This window comes from Gekko japonicus, unplaced genomic scaffold (assembly GCF_001447785.1).
Source record: "Gekko japonicus isolate JY-2015 unplaced genomic scaffold, Gekko_japonicus_V1.1 scaffold313, whole genome shotgun sequence".
Taxonomy (NCBI): Eukaryota; Metazoa; Chordata; class Lepidosauria; order Squamata; family Gekkonidae; genus Gekko; species Gekko japonicus.
In genome coordinates, this window is record NW_015174283.1 from 131,669 (window position 1) to 142,226 (window position 10,558).

Consider the following 10,558-nt stretch of genomic DNA (forward strand, 5'->3'; position numbering starts at 1 on the left):
CAGGGGATCCCCAAGTCCCACCTGGAGGCTGCCATCTCTAATTTACCTCAAGGTTAAAAAAAAAAAAAAAGGAGGGCATCTCACTGACAAAAAAATAAATAAATCAAAATGGCAGACAAGCTTCTCTGAAAGGCAGTTGGCCTGTCATGGCAGAGTAGTAACAAGAATGTGTAGTAATAGGAATGTTGCTGTGCTCTACATCTACTTGGCATGAGGATAAAACTATAGAGACTTGAACAGCTCCTGAGGATACACTTCCCAGAATGCTTTGCAATTCCACGGCAGATGTGCAGGGTTTCCTCAGCAGGTGAACTGATCTGTGACCAAATGCCTTCTCCGCCCATTGCATCATTTTACAAGCTTCCATATGTCTCACTACTCCTCTCCCAGTCTTTAATATTTTTATCACCTGGTAGATCGTGTAATTGCCTGTGATATTTTTCTTGGGAGATCAAGATAAGACTCTGCCTCTGATCTCAACAGTTACATGTCCTCCAACGCAAAACAGGAAAATGAAAGATACTTCCACACACCCCTACAGACTTCTCAACTGGAAGTTTCCTCTGAATCAGATCATTTGAACTAGTATATAACCTCTGTTCTTGAGAGAGGCATTATTGGGAGTTCTGTGGACAGAGAGAGAATGCAGCAAGCTCACAGTCCAGTGGGTATGCAGCTAACCTAGGAATCATAGAGTCAGTTCTGCAATTAGCTCTTTTCATATTTTTATCCCGCCCTTCTTCCAGTAAGCTCAGAGTGGCACACAAGGTTCTCTCCTCCTCCAGTCTATGCCCATATGATAGTACTGACCTGCCTTGCAGGGTTGTTGTATGAACTTTCAGCAAATAGTTGATAGGAAGCCCTTTAAACACTACCACATGCTAGAGAAGTGCCAAGCTATTCTAATGGTAGGAATCAACCTATATGGATATCACTCAGAGATAGGGTTGCCAACCTCCAGGTGGGCCTGACATTCTCACAGATTTACAACTGGTCTCGAGACTTTAGAGATCAGTTCCCCTGGATGAAGTTTCAGTTTTGGAGGGCAAACTCTATGGCATCGTGTCTGTGCTGTGCACCATTCCCCTCCCAAATTCCACACTCCCCAGGCATTACACCCAAACCTCCAGGAATGTTCCACAGCAGAGTTGACTACCCAGTTGCTGGGCTGGGCTATATGGGCCAATGTTTGTACCTATATGAGACAGCTTTACATACATTTTCTTCTAGAATGGCCGATTCTGCATTGACTTTTCTCTCCGTTGTTTTAGCAAACCCACATTGGAACAGAAATTCCCCTCTGCATTGCACGCTGCTTTCGCTTCCTTTGACCATCGGATGTTATGGTAGCCTCCGCACTCCATGCCGCTTTCACTTCCTTCGATCATTGGATTTTATGGTACCTTCTGCATAGATTCCTGACCGTTTTATGGCCGTTCGGGGGTGACTTTGCAGCCAGTACAGCATTGGCCCTGGGGTATTTGAATGTGGTTTTGAGCTGCACTTTTTCCTCCCAGCTGAGAAAATGTGGAACGAATGCTAGATGCAGAATCGCCCAATGTCCATCTTTGATACTACAGCCTCTTGGCTCTCTCCCCTTTTCAGAAATGAATTGGGGAGGAAATGCAAGTTAACACATTAGATAATAGCTCCAGTACTAAGTGAGAGGTACCTGCGTGGCAAAGAGGGAGTGATGATGGACTGTGATGCAGAAGGCAAGAACTGGATGTGCTCTGAAGCCAGGGCAAAACACGGATGCAGAAAGGGCCACTGTCTCTGAGGTCTTATGGGGAAGAAGAGTGCGTCTGTCTTGTGCTCAGTCCCCTTGGCAATTTGGAAACTGGAGTGGCAGGCCTTCTATAATCCCGCTTGCAATGTTGAGGCTGTGCTTTGGGTTCCCTCTGTCTCCGGTCTATCTGGGGAAGCCAGTGGCCTTCTATTACAGGAGGGAGTGAGCGGCTGCTCCTGTTCCCCAGCAGGGAAGCTCCTGCTTAACCAGCCGGTGGTGATCAGAGCTTGCCACAGCTAGTGACTGAACAGGCAGTTACTTGTAAGCCTGCTTCACGCAGTTCTTCAAGCTGCTGCTCTGTTTTGTACCCCTGAATGACTTCTCAAAACGTTCAGCACTGCCTGAATCACTCCTGTTTTCTCTTACCTGCCTCCCTGTTTCCATCTGACAGGCCTGTCCCAGTTTCTTATCCATTTCTGACCTCTCGCCATCTGGAAACAGGTAGATTGAAGGTCAAAGAAGACATGGGCGGCAAAGGATGAGATGGTTAGACAGTGTCATAGATGCAACGAACATGAAATTGAGCAAACTTCCGAGGATGGCGGAAGACAGGAAGGCCTGGCATGATCTGGTCCATGGGATTGTGAAGAGTCGGACTCGACTGTGCGACTGAACAACAACAAAAACCTCACCTTTGTGTTTGGTACAGTAACTGCTGGTGAATCGTGTTTGGTAGCAGTATATTAGAGTTGCCAACGTCCATGTGGTGGCTGGAGATTTCTCAGAATTCCAACTGGTCACTAGCCAACAGAGATCATTCCCCCTGGAGCAAATGGCTTCTTTGGAAGTCGGTCTCCATGGCATTGTCCCTCCCCAAGCCCCACCCTCCCCGGGCTCCACCCCCCAAACCTGGGGCCGGCAACCCTAAGTATATATAATCAGAGGTCATTTCGGCGGGGATCACGGGGGATCGCAGTTCCCCCGGGTGAGGTGTAGGGGGGCGGGTCACATGACAAAGCCCCGCCCCCTGCTTCCGGCTGCCCCGCTTCTAGCCTTCATTCAGCCAGGAGGAGGCAGGAGAAGAGGGAGGGTAAGTTGCTTCCTCCCCGCCTCTCCCCACCCCTGCCTGCCTGGGCCCAGGGAGGGCCTTTGCGGGGCTTCCTCACACTCCCGCCGGCCTTGCAGGTCCACCGCCGGGCCCCTGATGTCAGGGGGTGTGGCATATGCTAATGAGTTATGTTAATGAGTTCCCCTAGCTCTTTTTCTACGAAATGACCCCTGAGAGAGAGAGAGATTGGCTTCCCCAGCATCACCGAACTCCCACCCCCACCCCCACCCCGCCATGGAAAGTTATTGGGGAGAGAGAGATTGACCTCCCCACTAGCATCACCATGTCTTCTGTCTCTCTCTTTCCTTCCCCAGCCCCTGCAGCAGTGGGGAGGCTCTGAACGAAATGACAGCTGCCCTGATTCTGGTCAGTTTCATTCCAATCAGCTGTTAAACCTAACAGCTGATCCAGGGGGAGTGAAACTGACCAGAAGCTGCAGGGCCCCTTCCTTTTCTTTCCTCAGCCTCCCTGCAGCGGCAGTGCTAGGCACACTGGGGGTGGGGGTGGTCTGGCATCATCAAATGGTGAGGCAGGGCTCGTGGGTGGTGTGGCTCTGCCCGCAAATGCCCCACTGTGGCTACAGGCCTGACCTGGACATTGATGATGTGGGAAATCTGGACGTCTGCTGGGTACTACAATTTATAAAAGTATGAGTGAGGACAAAATCTCAATTCCAGGAACTGTTTCATCTCTGGATATTTTTAACCAGCTCTGCAACTATTGGCTTCCAGCATTCATAGTGCTAATTCAGGTGCAACCATGTGCTTGGCAAGGCTATATAGGACTACTGCCTTCCTCTGGTGATGGCGGTGGAAAGTTCTATCAAATTGCAACCGATTTATGGCGACCCCATAGGATTTTCAAGGCAAGAGATGTTCAGAAGTGATTTTCCATTGCCTGCCTCAGTGTAGTGACCCTGGACTTCCTTGGTGGGCTCCCATCCACATACTAACCAGAGCTGGCCCTGCTTAGCTTCTAAGATCGGACAAAGTCAGGCTAGCCAGGGCCAGGTCCAATGTTCCCTCTAAGCTGTGGAGTCTTATGAGCAAAACGTCTACGTTGTGAGCGACTGGCATTAAAGTTGTGAGTGAGCGATTTGGCTACTGCATGCATTAGTTTGCTCTGGAGCCATCCCTTCCTGAGCTAAGACAAAAATGTGTGAGCTGGAGGCTAAAAAACTGTGAGCTAGCTCACACTAACTCAGCTTAGAGGGAACACTGGCCAGGTCTATCACCCTTATCGTTCTTCAAAGTCCCCCTTAGTTATCAAAAAGGGTTGCTGTGTGACCTTCAGGAGGGCATGCAGAAATACCTGTTAACCGCTAATACACTTGAGTCTTCCCTGAAAAACAATTGTGGCGCTTTACTTAGCTATTTATAACCCACATTTCTCCCCAATGGGGACCCAGAGTAGATTACAATGTAATTCTCTCCTCCTCCATTTTAACCTCCCAACAACCACCATATAAGGTAGGCTAGGCTAAGAAAGAGTGACTAGTGCAAAGTCAAGCAGTGAGTCAATTTAGAGTGAGGGAAGCACTTTTGTGGCTTTAACTAGGCCATGCAAAGTTAGGCCACATTTCATGCCAGTCTGCCAGGGAAAAAAAATATTTTGGACAAGAGTCACCTGTTGAATTTGAGCCTTGCCTGTGGTTGTTAAAGACACAGGAGCATTGCCAGGGAAAAGGAAAAGGTTGTGCCTTATTCAGAGACCCTCTCTTCTGGGGCTCCACCCCTCTTTCCCCAAACCAACTCTATTTTTAACAGAAATATGTTGAGGATTAAATATTTTCAAAATTATTCATGTATTATTACATGCATATTTTAGATGCATGGCTCCTTTTTTGGTTTTCAAAAAGAAGCTTTGTTTAACTTCCCCTTCTACTCTCAACACACAGGCATGCCTTTCTGGTGCTTATAACTGGCGGCGGGGAGGGGGGGAAATGGTCCACAGAAAGATTCTGATTGGGCTGGACATATGACATCCTCATTTCTGGGCCAATCAAGTGGAAACTGAGGGAACCAGTGCACAAGGATGGTAAAAGAGTGATGAGTAGTGGCCAGGGTGGTATTGTATTGCAATAAAAGTCTGATTGACAAACAGGCAGATAGGAAGGAGGTGATCATGGGAAATGTAGTCCATGTAATAACTGAGAAAGCATGCCCTTGGCCTTGAATATCTCCCCTAGGGTGCAGTGCAAATTGTGTAGGACGAATATGCAGTACAATTATGAAGACAATGGATTCCTTTTATTTTTTAAATGAAAATCTGATATTTTGAGCTGGGTGCCTCTATGCATGTGCAGAGTGCCTTTCTGATGGGAGGCACTCTAAAATTATGAATAAAACCACAAAATGTCACTGAAAATTGCTTTGTAATTTCCTCTTATAGGAAGTAGGGAAGCAACAAACACAGAGAGACAGAAAACAGCTTTGTTTTAAGCTTGGTACCCGTGAAGTAAATAAAATAACTTACAGAACAGCAGGCCCAGTTTCATTTGAGGCAGGCCCCCACGTAGCTCCAGGACCTGTTTTCACTAGAGTTTTTTTTTAAATTACTATCACTTTGTGCTGAACTGGTTTCCAGCTCAGAAACCCAAGACCACTAAGAACTAACCAACATGAAATTTGCCCCTAGCCTGTGAAGGGTTGCTAAGATTTTATGACAGGGCTCCTGTATTTTTAACACTACATTGCAGGCATAAGTTTAACAGAGAATGTTTTCTTCATCGCTGCAGCACTGTGCCAAGAGAAGCTGTATCTGTTGAATGCCTGCCTGTCGCACTGCCATTAAAGTCATGGGAGGGATTTATCTTAACATGAGAATAATTCATTTGATGGTAAAGTAACATTGCATCTAGGGAATCATCTTTTACAGTCTCCATTAACAAAAGGCTTAGGTACTTGGATTGTCCCGAGATAAGGAAACACAGTTAAGATTCTTGTTATGATAGTCATACAGTGTCAGCCATAGATGCTGCCTGGGTAACCTTGCAAGTTTATTTTTACTGGCCCTTGCTCAACACAGCAGACTATACCAGGATTTTCCACCATGTCCTGAAGCTTCTTCCTTTTCCTATTTAAAAAAAAGTTTTTTTTGTAACATCCAGCCTGGAGAACTCAAAATCGTGTATACTGTTACGTGTTATTTGGTGGCTAGTCCAATCTCAGAAGCTAAGCAGGATCAGCCTCGGTTAGTACTTGGATGGGAGACCACCAGGGAAATCCGGGGTTGCTACGAAGGCAATGGCAAGCCACCTCTGAATGATTCTTTGCCTTGAAAACCTAGGGGCTCACCATAAATTGGCTGAAGCTTGATGGCAAAAAACCCAAATAAATAAGTTATGTGGATTGTTTTCCTTGTTCCTGTGCTTTTAATAGCAACTGGATGTGCATACATTAGCAGATAACAATGTCTACGTTGATAAGGAGCAAAACTACTCCTGCTGATTTGTGTGAGTCACTCAAGCTCTTCTTATGGGCATGAAAGCAGTCCAGGTGACTCCCCCCCCCTTTCCGGGTCTGTTGGCAATCTGCCTAAGGTCACAGATTGGGGTAGTTTCAATGGGGGTTGTGGTGGAAAGTGCCGTCAAGTCACATGGTGACCTCTAGAACAAGAGACATTCAGAGATGGTTTGCTACTGTAGAAATGCTGGACTTCCTTCATGGCCTCCCATCCAAATGCTAACTAGGGTTGACCCTGCTTGGCTTCCCAGATCTGATGAGATCGGTCTAGCCATGGCTATCCAGGTCAGAGGTAGTGTCAATGGTAAAGGTAAAGGTTTCCCTTGCTCGAAAGCCAGTCGAATCCGACTCTAGGGGGTGGTGTTCATCTGCATTTCCAAGACGAAGTGCCAGCGCTGTCCGAAGACGTTTCCGTGGTCATGTGGCCGGCATGACTAAACACCGAGGCACACGGAGCGCTGTTACCTTCCCACCGAAGTGGTACCTATTTATCTACTTGCAATTTCTTGCTTTCGAACTGCTAGGTTGGCAGGAACTGGGGCCAGAGATGGGAGCTCACGCCGTCACGCGGCACTCGGGTCTCGAACTGCTGAGCTCCTGACCTTCTGGTCTGCAGCTCACCATCTTAACTTCTGAGCCACCACAGCCCTAATAGTTTCAATGGTACAACAGGAAAATATGATATAAAGATGCATTTGTTGTTAGTCCGTAGGAATGCCATACCTTGGACTAAATGGATATGTTAGAATTTTTTAAAAATGCAAAACTTTTCATTGGTCATGTGGAAAAGGTAGTCTATTTGGTATGAATGAATCGCTTTGACACATGCCAATGCTTTGGGAGGGTCTCCCAGCCAGAAAAGCATTCTGTGCAAAATGTATTACTCATTTTGCCACGACACAGTACAGTGGTCACAAGTTTATGTACCTTTTTAATAAAAAGGATTGGGCAGAGTTGTTGAAGGGTTCTTAGCCGAGGTAGCTAGGTGGAGCCTCCAAGTTCATAAAAATAAAACTGTACTCCAACAGCACTTCAGGGACTGACAACATTTATTCCAGCATCTGCTTTTGTAAGTCAGGTCTCACTTCATTAGATGCATGAAGTGTATATTCAGAATGCCAGAAAGGCAGGTCGGGGGGGGGGGGGGGAAACAGAAATATTACAAAGAAAAGCCAGTTCCAAATGAGATCCAATCACACTAGAACAAATTTTGCGTAAGTGCCACTGGACTCCTGTTTTGCTTGCTTGCTCTATAAGGCAGGACAGGGAGGGATGGGTTGGTAGAGGTGTTGCATTGGACATCAAAGAGGACACTGAATCAAATAAGTTACAAAGCATCAGGGGAATTAACTCCCAAACAGAAGTGATATGGGTGGAAATACTGGGTCATAAAGGTTACTTAAAAGTGGGGGTGTACTCTCGCCTACCTGATCAAACTCTTGAGACTGATCTTGAGATGGAGAAGGAAATAAGGGAGGTGACTAAAGCAGATAATGTTATTATACTGGGAGACTTCAACTACCCTCATATTGACTGGGTAAACGTGTGCTTGAGTCACACTGTAGAAATGAGATTCCTAGATATCATAAATGACTGTGCACTGGAACAGGTGGTCACAGAGCCAACCAGGGGGGTAGTGATCTTGGACTTGGTTCTGAGCAGGTCTCAAGACCTGGTGAAAGATGTAGAGGTTGTTATACCAATTGGGAACAGTGACCACAATGCTATCAAGTTCAGCATTCAGATCAATTGAAAGGGGAGCGGTGGCACAGAGGATTTATCCTCTGGTTAACATCTGAACTGAACAGAGTTGCTGTCAGTTCTAGCCCACGCTGGTGTGAGCTACCAGCCTTGTCCCCAGCTCGCCGTCCACCCAGCGGTTCGAAAGCTTCGGCGAGTAGATAAAATGGGTACCACTCCTTAGAGAGGGTGGGCACACTAAACCCCTGTAGGGGAGGTGTTAGCCGGCAAATGGAATGTCCAGCTCGGAAGACTGGAAAAAAGACCTCTTCGGCATCAAGAAGCCTGTAATGGGCCAATCCGGCCAGGCGGTGGCAGTGTGGCACTATGACTCAAAGCAGCCCAGGAAGAACTAACTTCATCAAGCCAAGCCAAAATGATTGCCGCCCGGAACACGACTGAAACCTACAGCTGAACAAAATCCCTGTTGGCTGCAAACGTGTGCAATTTAAAGAATTATATGTTGTCCTCCCTTACCCCTATGAAATTGTTAGTCCCTTGTGTGAAACCGCGTAACTGTAAATCGCTCAGAGCCAGCAGCTCTGCCGGACTGAGCGATCAATAAATCAAAAGGTATTATTATTATTATTATTATTATTATTATTATTATTATTATTATGTTACCCATAAAGTCCAAAACTGTAACATTTGATTTCAAAAGAGGGAACTACACAAAAAATGAGGGGAACAGTAAAAAGGAAGCTGAAGGGGAAACCCAAGAGAGTCAAATTCCTAGAAGATGCTTGGAAGCTATTTAAAGCCACACGAATTGAAGGCCTGATAGAATGCATTCCACAGGTTAGGAAAGGCACTGACAAGGCTAAAAGAAGGCCTGTGTGGTTAACAACGCAAATCAAGGAAGCTATAAAAAGTAAAGAGGCTTCTTTTAAAAAGTGGAAGGTCTGCCCCAATGAAAATATATCTATAGCAGGAAACCAGCCAGAGAAGCAGTTGTGGGATAGCAGATCTGCTAACCCATATATGTAAACTATCACTAAATTCAGCAGCAGTACCAGGAAACTGGAGAGTAGCAAATGTTACAGTAATTTTTAAAAAGTGATCTAGAGGGGAACCAGGAAATTACAGGCCAGTCAGTCTGACGTCTGTCCCAGGCAAATTAGTAAAAACTGTAATCAGAGATATGGACTCCTGAGTAAACCTATCAGTCGTGGGATAAGAGGAAGGGTTCTCTTATGGATTAAAAACTGGTTAAATGACAGGAAGCAAGAGTAAGAATGGAGGGAAGTGACTAGTGGGATCCCACAAGGATCAGTATTGGGGCCGGCCAGTACTCTTTAAGGTATTCATAAATGATCTGGAACTAGGGGTGAGTAGTGCAGAGGCCAAGTTTGCAGATGACACAAAATTATTCAGGATGGTGAAAACCAAGGCTGACTGTGGAGAGCTCCAAGAGGACCTCCACAAACTGGGTGAGGGGGCGACAATGTGGCAAATGAAGTTCAGTGTTGGTAAGTGTAAGGGGGTGCACATGGGGACAAAAAAAATCCCACCTTCAAGTATAGGCCAATGGGGTCTGAACTTGCTGTGACTGAGAGGGGAAAAGACCTTGGGGTCATAGTAGATAGCTCAATGAAAGTGTCAACCCAATGTGTTGCAGTGGTGAAAAGGGCAAACTCTGTGTTAGGGATTATTAGGAAAGGGATTGAGAATAAAACGGCCAATATTGTAATGCCCCGTATAGAAGAAGAAGAGGAGGAGGAGAGATTGGATTTATACCCCGCCCTTCACTACCCAAAGGTGTCTCAGAGCGGCTTACAAACTCCTTTCCCTTCCCCTCCCCACAACAGACACCCTGTGAGGTAGGTGGGGCTGAGAGAGCTCTGACAGAAACTGCTCTTCTTCAAGAACAGCTGTGCCAGAACTACGGCTTGCCCAAGGTCATCCAGCCAGGTGCAAGTGGAGGAGTGGGGGAATCAAACCCGGTTCTCCCAGATTAGAGTCTGCGCACTTAACCACTACACCAAACTGGCTCTGTATAGATCTATGGTGCAGCCTCGTTTGGAATATTGTGTATAGGTGTGGTCACCTTATCTGCAAAAGGACATTGCAGAGCTGGAAAAAGTGCAGAGGAGGGCAACCAAGATGATTAGGGGGTTGGAGCACCTTCCCTATGAGGGAAGGCTGAAGAGTCTGGGACTTTACAGTTTAGAGAAGAGACCACTAAGGGGGGGGGGGGAACTGACAGAGGTTTATAAAATTATGCATAGGGTAGAGAGAGTTGACAAAGAAAACTTTTCCTCCCTCTCCTAAAATACTAGAACTCGAGGACATCCAGTGAAGCTGATGGGCAGTAGGTTCAGGATAGACAGAAGGAAATCCTTCTTTACACAGAGAGTGATTAAAATGTGGAATTCGATGTCAGAGGATGTAGTGATGGCCACAGGAATAAACAGCTTTAAAAGGGGATTAGAAAGATTCATGGAGGATAACTCAATCAGTGGCTACCAATGTTCCCTCCAAGCTGAGTTAGTGTGAGCTAGCTCACAGTTTTTTAGC